Source organism: Phyllobates terribilis, unplaced genomic scaffold, assembly GCF_046119375.1.
Source record: "Phyllobates terribilis strain yellow unplaced genomic scaffold, ASM4611937v1 Scaffold_1__5_contigs__length_1240528914, whole genome shotgun sequence".
Lineage (NCBI taxonomy): Eukaryota > Metazoa > Chordata > Amphibia > Anura > Dendrobatidae > Phyllobates > Phyllobates terribilis.
The window spans coordinates 489,838,831-489,852,366 of NW_027362761.1; positions in this window are offsets into that span (position 1 = coordinate 489,838,831).

The window sequence follows — 13,536 nt, forward strand, 5'->3', positions numbered from 1 at the left end:
CCTGGTAAGCTGTCTATTGACCTGGATATGGGAGTCCTGACACCTGAGGACACCTCGCCAGAGGCAGACTGCGATACTGAATGGCAGCAGCAGTACCGGAAAGTACAGGAGAGCGTCGAGCGAAGTCTCTGTCAATCAAGAGAAAGGCAGGAGAGGACTTATAACCAACATACTCCCGCTGTTCCCCTGGTACCTGAAGAGCAGGTCTTGAAAAGAAAAAGGCGGCTCCATAAGTTGGACGACCAGTGGGAAAAGGACCCGTACACCGTACTGCCCTCAGGCCACAAAAATCCAAAGGTGTACGTCATCAGCAAGGATGGAGGAGAGACCACAGCCACTGTCTCCAGAGACCACCTGAAAAAGTGCCCCGAGAAGTTGCAAAGCACGGATGAAGATCAGGAAGACCCTCAACCCGTAGAGGAAAAGGAGGAAATGATCAGCACCGTACTCGGAGACTTTCCCCGGTCCTGGACACAAGTAAACAACGCTATCGTGGTGCCCATCCTCACCTTTCTCCAGCCAGCCCCCCAAGTGCCTACAGAAGATCAGGTAGAGCTGGAAGAGCAGCCGGCCCAGGAGGCAGAAGAGTCCACACCAGCAGCGCAGGAGGATCAACCCTCTGCTAGTAGTGAGCCTGCCGTGCCCCTAGTGAGCCAAAGAGTGCGCAGACAGCTGCCCAGCTTACCCATAACACCTCTTACACCCTGTAGTGCAGGACCAGTTAGTGAGCTCCGTAGGTCCACTAGAGTCACTAGAGGTCAGATGCCCGCTCGCTGGAAAATATAAAGTAATGCACTGTAAATTTACCTGTTTCTTGAAAATGTTTATGGTTTTTGTTGTTGCCTGTTATTAATTATGTTTCTCAGTTACCCTGCAGATTTTTATGGACTAACAGGTTATGGACGCTGGATAACCGGAACAATCTTGTAGATAGTTGCACACTGTGCCTCTTGCGAAGATGGCCGCAGAAGAGAAAACCTGTCTGGCGTGGCCTCCTTGCGGCCCAAAGTAGCTAGCTTCAGCCTTGCAGCCACGCCCAAGGCCAACGCAAGGGATTTGCTTTGGACAGGTCCCCTACTTCGCTTAAAGCTTCACCTTGGGTGACATGGACACCCTCTTGTTTCACAAACTTCACCTTGGGTGATATGGACACCCGGTTGCGGACACGCCGTGACCTTTAAAGAACTAAAGCTTCTTGTAAATATGTTATTGTATTATCGTTTATACCCTTGTATTTATGTTTCTTTAAAAATGTGTTTAGTCCCGGAGTACTAAAATTTACTAGGGGGGAATGTGGCACCACAGGGGTCTGGTTGCCACAGTAACAGAAATATTATGTCTGAGAGCAAGTGGGAGGTTTCTCTGGTCAGGAGCCCTAAGCATGCAACACTGCCCGCCCAGACCTGGGAGGGGAGGAATCTGCCCTTATAAACTGGGTCTGGGGCGGGATTAGGGGAGTCAGAGCTTGGAGAGGGAAAGATACAGCAGGAGCTCTGTAGGAGCAGGAGTGAGAGCCAGAGGCTGGAAGCTAGATAGCTCGTCTTGGCTGAAGACACTAAACCCGGACACGGAGTCCGAGGCTGTGGGGACATCCAGGTCCAGCAGCAGAATCCAACCGGCAGGGGATTCCAGGTCCTCTGGCCTTAGAGGCCCGGAGGCACGGTCACAAGCAAGGGACCAGCACCGCTGTCGTGAAGCGGAGGCTAACAGAAGGCCCCAAGTCACCGGCCATACGGGTGAGCACCACACGGTATACTCAGGGACGTGGGCTACTTCTACCCGCATAGAGCAAGGTAGCCAGGAAAGAGTGCAGATAGACGGGGAGGCTTACAACTCCACCTGGCCAGGGGGAGATCCTGCTTGCTCACAGACTGACCAGGCCTCTACTGCTAACCAGTACTCCCGGGAGGGTCGGCTTTATACCATCAGTAAAGACCCTGAACTGCACCACACATCTCTGTGTTTCATCGCCGCACCAGCACCATTAGTACTGGGACGCTCACACCATCACTCCCATCATCCACACTAGCTGCCCTGAGGCAAAACTTCTCCCTTGGGGAGTTATCCCATACTTGGCTGCGCTTACAACATCAGCCTCAGCGGCCTGCAGCGCAGCGGCGGTCCCCACTGACCGCAATCCACGGGTGGCGTAGTCAGACATTTGTTATTACACTAAGACGGCCACTGGTTTGACCACCCTGAGCCACGGACCGGGTCGCCGCCACACTGAGACTACCACCCCCAGCATCCCACCAGAGGCCCGGTTCCGGGTTCCCCACGCGGCCCAGGGGGCGAGTCAACTTTGGCGTAGTCGGCAGGATTCAAACCAACCCGCCACCAACGGGTACTGCGTGCCTGAAAAAGACTTTTGTACTTACCTGTGGCGAAGTTTCCCGCCGTCCGGAGTCGTTTCCCGCCATCGGGCTCCATCTTGGGTCGTTTCCCGCCATCTTCTGCCGTCTTCCCGCCATCCGCAGCCGCTTCCCGCCATCGGACGCCATCTTCGGGACGCCACACGGGAAGAAGAGGGGCATGGACGCCGAAAGCGCGCTAGAGCCGAAGCTCCGCCCCACGCACTGACGCTGCGCAAGGTCCTGGAAGGGAGGAAGAGCGACGCTGACGTCATCGGAGCGCGACGCCAGGTCCTCTACCCCGACGATTGACTGCAGAGCCGCGGCCTACGGAAGAAGAGCATCGCAAGGTAGGCCACGGTCCACTAGGGGGGTAGAAGGATGTCGGATACCGAGGGGAGCTCCACCGCCACACCGGCCGCCAGCGCAACCGCTGCTGCGGTCATGCCATTCACCATGTCCTATATCCCGGGGGCAACCTGGCTACCCCAGTACTCAGGTGAGTCACATATCCTAAGTGACTTTAGGGAAAGATTGGATAGCCTCTTCCAGGTATACCCCCTCACGGAAGAGCAAAAAGTGAGCATCCTGGTGGCCCAGTTAATCGGGGCAGCCCAAAGGGAGGTAAAGTCCTGGCCACCTAGGAAGAAGAGGACTGTTAGAGAAATACTAGCCCGGCTGAAAGACACATTTGATACCCGCACCTCAGCCGAAATAAAGCTCAGATTTTACGGGTGCAAACAACGGGCACATGAAAGTATAAGAGACTATGCTCTAAACCTACAAGAGGCCCTGAGAGCCATTAAGCAGGCAGACCCTGACAGCGTGGGGAATGAAGACAAGCTGTTGACCGAACAATTTATTGAGGGTCTACTGTGCAATGCCCACCGAACCCAGTTGCGGGCAATGGCCTTACAGGACCCTGACCTGGACTTTGCACAGTTCAAGGACAGAGCCATCCGAGAACCGGCACCAGGTGGCGCTGTGACCCACAGGCGCCCTGCTATCACTTATCACCAGGACGCGGCGCCCTTGTCTGCAGGGCCTGTGGGAGCTGATGCGCAGGCTTTGAACAATAACCCGGCTACAGACCTGCACCATCAGGTCCAAGAGCTGACTAAGAGCGTTGTCGCGCTAACCAGAACTGTGCAGTCTTTACAGGTCTCTTCTCCAGGAAAGATCCAGCTGGCATCCGGACCGGAGGACGTCCCGTGGCGCCGACTGAGGAGGACCCCACCGGCCAGAGGAAGACCCAGCGACCCATACAACGAGGACGGACAACCTATCTGCCGCCGCTGCAATCAACCCGGACATATGGCAAGGTACTGTCATTTAAACGGACACAACCTGGGGTAGAGGGCCAACCCCCAGGCATAAGATCATCAGGCCCATCGAGCTGGCGTGACAAATACGTAGGGGGACGTCCGGTCTTGCCTGTGGTACTGGATGGCATTCCTATGAGTGCCCATCTAGACACTGGGTCACAGGTGACTACCATCCCGTACGTGCTCTTCAAGCGGTACTGGAATGACTCGGACATAACCCGCTACCCAGATGACGAACTGAGCATTATCGCCAGCAACGGTCAGCCCGTGCCACAGATAGGATTTAAAGAAGTGACCATCAAGGTCGGTAAAGTTGAACTGCCGGCACAAGGACTGATCATTGTGGACATTGACCGTCGTGAGAGTCACCCAAAAATAACCCTAGGTACTAATGTAATTGAAAACTGTCTTGCAGAGGTGATTCTTATTTTGCAACAGGTTGCCAAGAACGCCAGTTCCAGCCAGCAGCGTGTGCTCCCAAAGGAGATCCGGGCACTGATGAAGCGGCAACAAGTGGAACTATCTGGTGGTGAGATAGGTAGCGTGAGAATGTGTGACCCGTTCCCTATTGCCATGCCCCCAAAAAGTGAGATGATGATTTGGTGCCGGGCAGCTATTGGTCTGAGAGGTAGAGACTACCAAGCAATGGTAGAACCCGTCTACTCAGACAGTAGGCCCACCATTTTGACAGCACGGGGGGTGGTCGATGTACGTCATGGGAGGGTGCCCGTCCGCATCATAAATATCGGGGAGAGAGAAGTATACCTGCCCCGGTATGCCACGCTAGCCAAATTGTTCACCATAAACCAGAACTCTGTACAGGCCGTGGAACCCTTGCCTCCATCTCAACCAGAGGAAGGTAACGGCTCTAAGAAACCAATGGAGGACTGGTGTCAGCAACTGAATTTGGGTACTGACTCCACTCCCTCACACCAAAAACAGGGAGTCTACCGGGTGGATCAGGAGTACGAGAGAGTGTTTAGCAAATACCCGCTAGACTTTGGGCAAGTAAAGGGGGTAGAACATCACATCCCAACGGGAGACAATCCTCCCATAAAGGAGAGATACCGACCCGTACCCCCTGCACACTATCAGCATGCCAAGGGGATGCTAAAAGACATGAAGGAGGCTGGGGTAATTAGGGACAGCTGTAGCCCCTGGGCAGCTCCACTTGTCTTAATGAAAAAGAAAGACAACACCATGAGAATGTGTGTAGACTACAGGAAGGTCAACCGTATCACACACAAAGATGCGTACCCGTTACCAAGGATAGAAGAGTCCTTAGCTGCATTAAAATCTTCTAACTTCTTCTCTACTTTGGATCTCACTAGCGGATACTGGCAGGTTCCTGTAGCAGAGGCGGACCGGGAGAAGACCGCATTCACCACCCCGATGGGACTCAGCGAATTTTACTGTATGCCGTTCGGGCCCTGCAACGCACCAGGAACCTTCCAACGGTTGATGGAATGCTGTCTGGGACACCGGAATTTCGAGACGGTCCTGTTATACCTGGACGATGTCATCGTTTATTCCAAGACTTACGAGGGCCACCTGAAACACCTGGCAGAAGTGTTTGACGCCCTGGCAAGCTACGGCCTAAAGGTGAAACCCTCCAAGTGTCACCTCCTAAAACCAAAGGTGCAATACCTGGGACACGTGGTGAGTGCTGACGGAGTGGCTCCCGACCCCGATAAGATCACCGTGATTAAAGACTGGCCAAGACCCTCCAGCATAAAGGAAGTGCGGCAGTTCCTCGGGTTGGTAGGCTACTACCGAAGATTCATTCCCGGTTTCACCAAAATGGCAGCCCCTAAGCAGGACCTCCTGATAGGTCAATCTCGGAAAGCTAAAAACCAGAAGCCGCCCTTCAGGTGGGAAAAGCTGGAAGAGGAGTCCTTCTGCCAGCTGAAGATGGCCCTCACGGGGGATGAAATCCTGGCGTACCCTGATTACAGCCAGCCCTTTATCCTCCACACGGACGCAAGCAACATCGGGCTAGGAGCCGTACTGTCCCTGATCCAGCAGGGGAAAGAACGGGTAATCGCTTACGCCAGCCGAAAGCTACAGCCCACGGAGAGGAGCCCTGAGAATTATAGCTCATTCAAGCTGGAGTTCCTGGCAGTGGTGTGGGCAGTGACCGAACGTTTCAAGCATTACCTTGCCTCTTCCAAGTTTACCGTGTACACGGATAACAACCCGTTGACACACCTGGACACTGCAAGGCTCGGTGCCCTGGAGCAGAGATGGATGGCCCGCCTGTCCAACTATGAATTCACCATCAAATACCGGGCGGGACGCTCAAATGCCAATGCGGATGCCCTGTCTAGAATGCCAAACCTACCGGACGTAGGGGAAGATCCAGAAGATCTGGAAGAAGTCGAGCTCCCTGCGTTCCACCGTCATGGGATTACCTGCATTCCCACCGTGTGAAGGACAGGCGCTCTGTGACGTTCAATCCCTTGCCCCACTACAGCTGGGCGGAAACGCAAGACAGTGATCCCACAGTGCGTCTGGTGAAGGAAATGCTGACACAGGCCGATGCCCGTCTTGACCCAGATGCTCCGGAGGAGACCAAGCAACTGTGGAAGAAGAAAAGTAAACTGTTCCTCTACAGGGAGAAGCTGTGCCGGAGAATGGTTAACTCTCGAACACATGAGTTGACCTGGCAGGTAGTGGTCCCAAGACGAGACGCGGCTATGGTTCTGGAGGCATACCACAACGGAGCAGGACATTTTGGATGGAAGAAGCTGGAGTACTTGTTGCGTGAACGGTTCTACTGGGTAGGCATGAGAGGAGCCATCGAGAGGTGGTGCAACCTAAGAAGGAAGGACCGTGCCAGCCAGAAGACTCCCCTGCTGCCCATCATCACCAGACAGCCACTGGAACTGGTAGCCCTGGACCATGTGAAACTGGCTCCGAGCAGATCTGGCTATGTCTACGCCCTCACAATCGTAGATCACTACTCCCGGTTCCTGGTGGTGGTTCCCGTCAAGGACTTAACGGCTCAAACAGCAGCTAGAGCCTTCCAGCTGCACTTCTGCCGTCCACACGGGTACCCGGAGCAAGTGTTGACAGACCAAGGACCAGCCTTCGAAGCAGAGGTCTTCCAGGAGTTCTGCAACCTGTATGGCTGCAAGAAGATAAGAACAACGCCCTATCACCCGCAGACCAACGGACTCTGCAAAAAGATGAACCAGGTGGTGATAGATCTGCTAAAAACATTGCCCCTGGAAGAACGAAGCCTGTGGCCTGAGAAACTGCCCGATCTGGTGGACCTGTACAACCACATCCCGGTAGGTTCCACCAACTGTACCCCGACTTACCTAATGAGAGCAAGACCTGGTAAGCTGTCTATTGACCTGGATATGGGAGTCCTGACACCTGAGGACACCTCGCCAGAGGCAGACTGGGATACAGAATGGCAGCAGCAGTACCGGAAAGTACAGGAGAGCGTCGAGCGAAGTCTCTGTCAATCAAGAAAAAGGCAGGAGAGGACTTATAACCAACATGCTCCCGCTGTTCCCCTGGTACCTGAAGAGCAGGTCTTGAAAAGAAAAAGGCGGCTCCATAAGTTGGACGACCAGTGGGAAAAGGACCCGTACACCGTACTGCCCTCAGGCCACAATAATCCAAAGGTGTACGTCATCAGCAAGGATGGAGGAGAGACCACAGCCACTGTCTCCAAAGACCACCTGAAAAAGTGCCCCGAGAAGTTGCAAAGCACGGATGAAGATCAGGAAGACCCTCAACCCGTAGAGGAAAAGGAGGAAATGATCAGCACCGTACTCGGAGACTTTCCCCGGTCCTGGACACAAGTAAACAACGCTATCGTGGTGCCCATCCTCACCTTTCTCCAGCCAGCCCCCCAAGTGCCTACAGAAGATCAGGTAGAGCTGGAAGAGCAGCCGGCCCAGGAGGCAGAAGAGTCCACACCAGCAGCGCAGGAGGATCAACCCTCTGCTAGTAGTGAGCCTGCCGTGCCCCTAGTGAGCCAAAGAGTGCGCAGACAGCTGCCCAGCTTACCCATAACACCTCTTACACCCTGTAGTGCAGGACCAGTTAGTGAGCTCCGTAGGTCCACTAGAGTCACTAGAGGTCAGATGCCCGCTCGCTGGAAAATATAAAGTAATGCACTGTAAATTTACCTGTTTCTTGAAAATGTTTATGGTTTTTGTTGTTGCCTGTTATTAATTATGTTTCTCAGTTACCCTGCAGATTTTTATGGACTAACAGGTTATGGACGCTGGATAACCGGAACAATCTTGTAGATAGTTGCACACTGTGCCTCTTGCGAAGATGGCCGCAGAAGAGAAAACCTGTCTGGCGTGGCCTCCTTGCGGCCCAAAGTAGCTAGCTTCAGCCTTGCAGCCACGCCCAAGGCCAACGCAAGGGATTTGCTTTGGACAGGTCCCCTACTTCGCTTAAAGCTTCACCTTGGGTGACATGGACACCCTCTTGTTTCACAAACTTCACCTTGGGTGATATGGACACCCGGTTGCAGACACGCCGTGACCTTTAAAGAACTAAAGCTTCTTGTAAATATGTTATTGTATTATCGTTTATACCCTTGTATTTATGTTTCTTTAAAAATGTGTTTAGTCCCGGAGTACTAAAATTTACTAGGGGGGAATGTGGCACCCCAGGGGTCTGGTTGCCACAGTAATAGAAATATTATGTCTGAGAGCAAGTGGGAGGTTTCTCTGGTCAGGAGCCCTAAGCATGCAACACTGCCCGCCCAGACCTGGGAGGGGAGGAATCTGCCCTTATAAACTGGGTCTGGGGCGGGATTAGGGGAGTCAGAGCTTGGAGAGGGAAAGATACAGCAGGAGCTCTGTAGGAGCAGGAGTGAGAGCCAGAGGCTGGAAGCTAGATAGCTCGTCTTGGCTGAAGACACTAAACCCGTACACGGAGTCCGAGGCTGTGGGGACATCCAGGTCCAGCAGCAGAATCCAACCGGCAGGGGATTCCAGGTCCTCTGGCCTTAGAAGCCCGGAGGCACGGTCACAAGCAAGGGACCAGCACCGCCGTCGTGGAGCGGAGGCTAACAGAAGGCCCCAAGTCACCGGCCATACGGGTGAGCACCACACGGTATACTCAGGGACGTGGGCTACTTCTACCCGCATAGAGCAAGGTAGCCAGGAAAGAGTGCTGATAGACGGGGAGGCCTACAACTCCACCTGGCCAGGGGGAGATCCTGCTTGCTCACAGACTGACCAGGCCTCTACTGCTAACCAGTACTCCTGGGAGGGTCTGCTTTATACCATCAGTAAAGACCCTGAACTGCACCACAAGTCTCTGTGTTTCATCGCCGCACCAGCACCATTAGTACTGGGACGCTCACACCATCACTCCCATCATCCACACTAGCTGCCCTGAGGCAATACTTCTCCTGTGGGGAGTTATCCCATACTTGGCTGCGCTTACAACATCAGCCTCAGCGGCCTGCAGCGCAGCGGCGGTCCCCACTGACCACAATCCACGGGTGGCATAGTCGGACATTTGTTATTACACTAAGACGGCCACTGGTTTGACCACCCTGAGCCACGGACCGGGTCGCCGCCACACTGAGACTACCACCCCCAGCATCCCACCAGAGGCCCGGTTCCGGGTTCCCCACGCAGCCCAGGGGGCGAGTCACATCCATTACACTCCACTTCAAAGGGCAGGGCGACATTGCGCCTAAGGGAGAGCACAGTCCCTGGTCCCTAGCTGGAGGGTGTAACCATGTAGTTGGTGTGGGTGGAGGAAGAAGACCAGGGGAGCACTTCAGCAGTAGTATAAAAGGGGAAGCCATCTTGGGAGTAGCAGACAGTCAGAGGAGGACAGTGAGAGAGCACTTCAGGAGTAGTATAAAAGGGGAAGCCATCTTGGGAGTAGCAGACAGTCAGAGGAGGATAGTGAGGGGAGCAGGAGCTCTGCTCGGGAGGAGCGGGCCTGAGTGAGAGAGGCCCAGGAGGTGAGACTGAAGAGAAGAGAGGAGCAGAGAGGAAGGCTCCAGAAAGAAAGAGGGGATCCTAAGGGTACGAGAAGTGCAGGAGGCCACCCGTACACCCGAATCTACCGGGACGTGAAGGGATCAGGCCACAAAGGGGACCGGCCCCTAACTAGTGGGAATTACAACATTCAGCTAGAAACTGGAGGCCTCTACATTTTCAGGGTGTAGTTGCCCACAGCCGCAATTAATTACCGAAAAGGTAGCCCCACTGGATCCGGGGGAACTCCAGGTTGCCCGCCAAGATCTGAGGTTACCGGCTTGGGAAACTGGTTGCGAGGCAAAGGGCAGGAGGGTGAGAGCCAGCTCAGGAAGACGACCGAGAAAGGCACACAGAATGGGGTCCTGTTAAGTACTCCTGAATTACCTGAGGGATTGCTGAACCCCTGCCTCGGTGAACGCAGAACGACGCGGGTGGTGATAATTTGGCCGTTGTAACCAGGAGCAACGTGATAATCATGAGTAAACCTTGAAGACTGCACCCCACTGTCTTTGTGAATTATTGCTGCGCCATCACCAGCCCTGCACTACACTGCACAACAACAGCTACCTCATCATTAACCATCACGGCACCGCCCTGGAGCTAAGCTCTACCTGTGGAGAGCTGAACCAACTCTGCTGCATTACCAACAGCTCTAGAGGATGTGCACCGCAGCGGCGGCTCCATATAGCCACATACCACAGGTGGCGTCACGAACATAAACTATAAAAACTATAAATCCCATTTTATTGATTGCCCTGGGTCACGGACCAGGTCACCACCACTGTGACATCTCCCCTAGCAACGACCAACCCGGCTACCGAGTACCCCACGGCCCTGGGGGCTCGTCATTGCCATATCATAATGGTAGAGCCCCTGAGGTGCCAGAACAGCAGAACCCCCCCATAAGTGACCCAATCTTACAAACTACACTTCTAAATGAATTAATCTAAGGGTGCAGTGATCATATTGACACCACAGGTGTGTCACAGAATTTTATACCATTGGGCTGGCTGTGAAGAAAAAATAATTACATTTTTACCACGAAAATTTTGTTTTAGCCCCATATTTTAAATTTCTAACCTGGGAAATGGATAAAAATGGAACAAAAATTTGTCCCAGAATGTAGAAATACCCCATATGTGGCTGTACAGTACTGCTTAGTCACACGGCGAGACTCAGGAGCGACGGAGCGCTATTTGCCTCCTGGGGCGCAGATTTTCCTAGAATAGTTTGCGGACTCCATATACAGAGCCCCTAAGTGCTAGAAAAACATAATCCCCCCTCAAGTGCCCCCATTTTAGAAATTATACTGCTCTGGGTATTTATCTACAGGTGTAGTGACGATTTTGACTCCTTTGGTGTTTTCCAGAAACAAGCAGTAGTGGATGCTCTTGAGTGAAAATTGCAAACTGCCATTGTAGTTCCCAGTATGTTGTAGTACCCAGTACATAGTAGTGCCAAGCTCATGCTTCTGGAGACATCCACTTGCAAATTAGGTGGGCTGCCATCGCTTCAGAAATGCCAAACATGTGCATGCTAAATGTGGTTTAGGCACACTGTGGGGCTCAGAAGGGAGGGGGGCATTTGGATTTGGGAGCGCATAATTTGCTGAATTTCGTTTGGGGGGCAAGGAGCCATAGCGCTTTTCCAGAGCCTTTGTACTACCAGTAACGTGGAAACCCCTATATTTCCATTAACAGGTGACGGACCTAAGTGGGGACCAGCTCTTTTGTGGATTGAGTTGAAGCTTTTATTGGGAACATTTTACATAACATTTGAGATCACATTTATCCGAGGCTCTACCCTGAGCATTTATATCTAGGTTTCCATCGAAATCTCCTATGCAAATTGTCTTTTCAGAGAAAAAGAAGACTTGAATTCTATAGCGCCACCTATTGGAAGCAGCAATCCTACAAGTCACAATCAACCCTTTAACGAGTCGTGCAATATGACAGGATAAAAGCCAAATCAGAATCTCAATTTGCAGACACGGTGTTTTGGGCTGTTGGCCCTCGTCAGTGCCAAGTACGAGAACTGATTTGGCTAGGTGAGAGGCTCTGGACAAAGGTCTAAGGGGTAACGTTTCTCCTTGTGGAGAGTGACATACCGGCTCTGGCATGGCAAGCAAAGGAGGCTTATTCGCCGTGCAATGCTCCTCTGGGAAATTTAATATGCAAATTGCCTCTACAGAGAAAAAGAGAACTTGAACTCTATAGCGCCACCTATTGGAAGTAGCAACCCTACAAGTCACAATAAACCCTTTAACGAGTAGGTGGCGCTATAGAGTTCAAGTCCTTTTTTCTCTGAAGAGGCAATTTGCATATTAAATTTCCCAGAGGAGCATTGCACGGCGAATAAGCCTCCTTACCTTGACATGCCAGAGCCGATATGTCACTCTCCACAAGGAGAAACGTTACCCCTTAGACCATCTAAATCTCCAAGCGATGTAATTCAGATGGAACCCCAGATGGATCCATTCACTATAATGAGGAAGCAGAGTTACTCTGGACTCCGTCTGACCTCTGTTCAGTGCAGTCTGCCAAAACTGTGGCGGACTGCGCTATTATGCACACCTTAAAAAACAGCATCCACAGTGACTCCATCTGCCTCATTATAAGGAATCTTCCGTCGGGGTTCCTTCTGAATCATGTATTTTATTTCAAAGATTTACACGGAAACCCTGGTGTAAGCGCTCAGCGCAGGATAAATGTGAGCCGAGCCTTACGGCGATCTTTGGGAGGTAGAATGAAAAAATCAACAGCAGGTAAAGAATTGGTTTTATTTATTTTTTACAACGTTCCTCGTACGGTACAAGTGATTAGACAACTTTATTCTTTGGGTCGGTGCAATTACAGTGATACCAGATTTATATAGTTTTTTGCTGCTGTCACACATTAAAAGACGCTTTTTATTGCAAAATCAAGTTTTTGCATCCCCATATTTACATATAGCTATAATTTTTCCATATTTCAGCTGAGTCATGTGATGGCTTGCTTTTTGCGGGACGAGTTGACGTTTTATTGGTACCATTTTCGGGCACATGACATTTTTTTATCATTTTCTATTTTGATTTATTGGAGGCAGAATGAACAAAAGCCAGCAATTCAAGAATTTTTTTTTTGTTTTTTTTAATGCCGTTCTGCGTGTGGTAAAATTGATAATAAGCTTTATTCTTCGTGTCAATTAGATTCCAGTGATACCACATTTATATTTTTTTATGTTTTGGCGCTTGTACACAATAATAAGTATTTTGTAGAAAAAATAATTATTTTGCATCACTTTATTCTGAGAGCTATAACTTTTTTATTTTTCGGCTTATGGAGCTGCATGGTGGCTTGTTTTTCTTGGTCCAAAATGAAGTTTTCAGAGATACCATTTTTATTTATATTTGTCTTTTTGATCATGTTTTATTCCACTTTTTGTTCAGCGGTAGGATGATAAAGCATAGTTTTTTGCATAATTTTTTTAAAATGGGCAAGGCGAATGGCAAAGGACGGGGAACTGGACGTGATGTGATGATCGTGCATGCAGAGGACAAGGTCGAGGCCGTGGGTTAGCTGAAATTGTGCCACAACAAACACCCACATCTTCTCGTTCGACCTTCCTGTCCCAATTAATAGGGGACCGCAGAACACCACTATTGAATACTGAGCAGTGTGAAAAGGTTATTGGTTGGAAAGCAGATAGCTCTTCCAGTCACTTAGCCAACACCACCACCACCCTGTCTTCCACACGGTCAAGTCTCAGCAGCCGTGAGTCTGGACCGCATATTCCTCACCCTGATCATCCTTCCTCCCACCATGCTGAGTGCCCAGAGACAACTGATCCCACACGTGGACACTCCGAAGAGCTGTTCACTTTTCCATTTATAGATTCGGTCTCTCG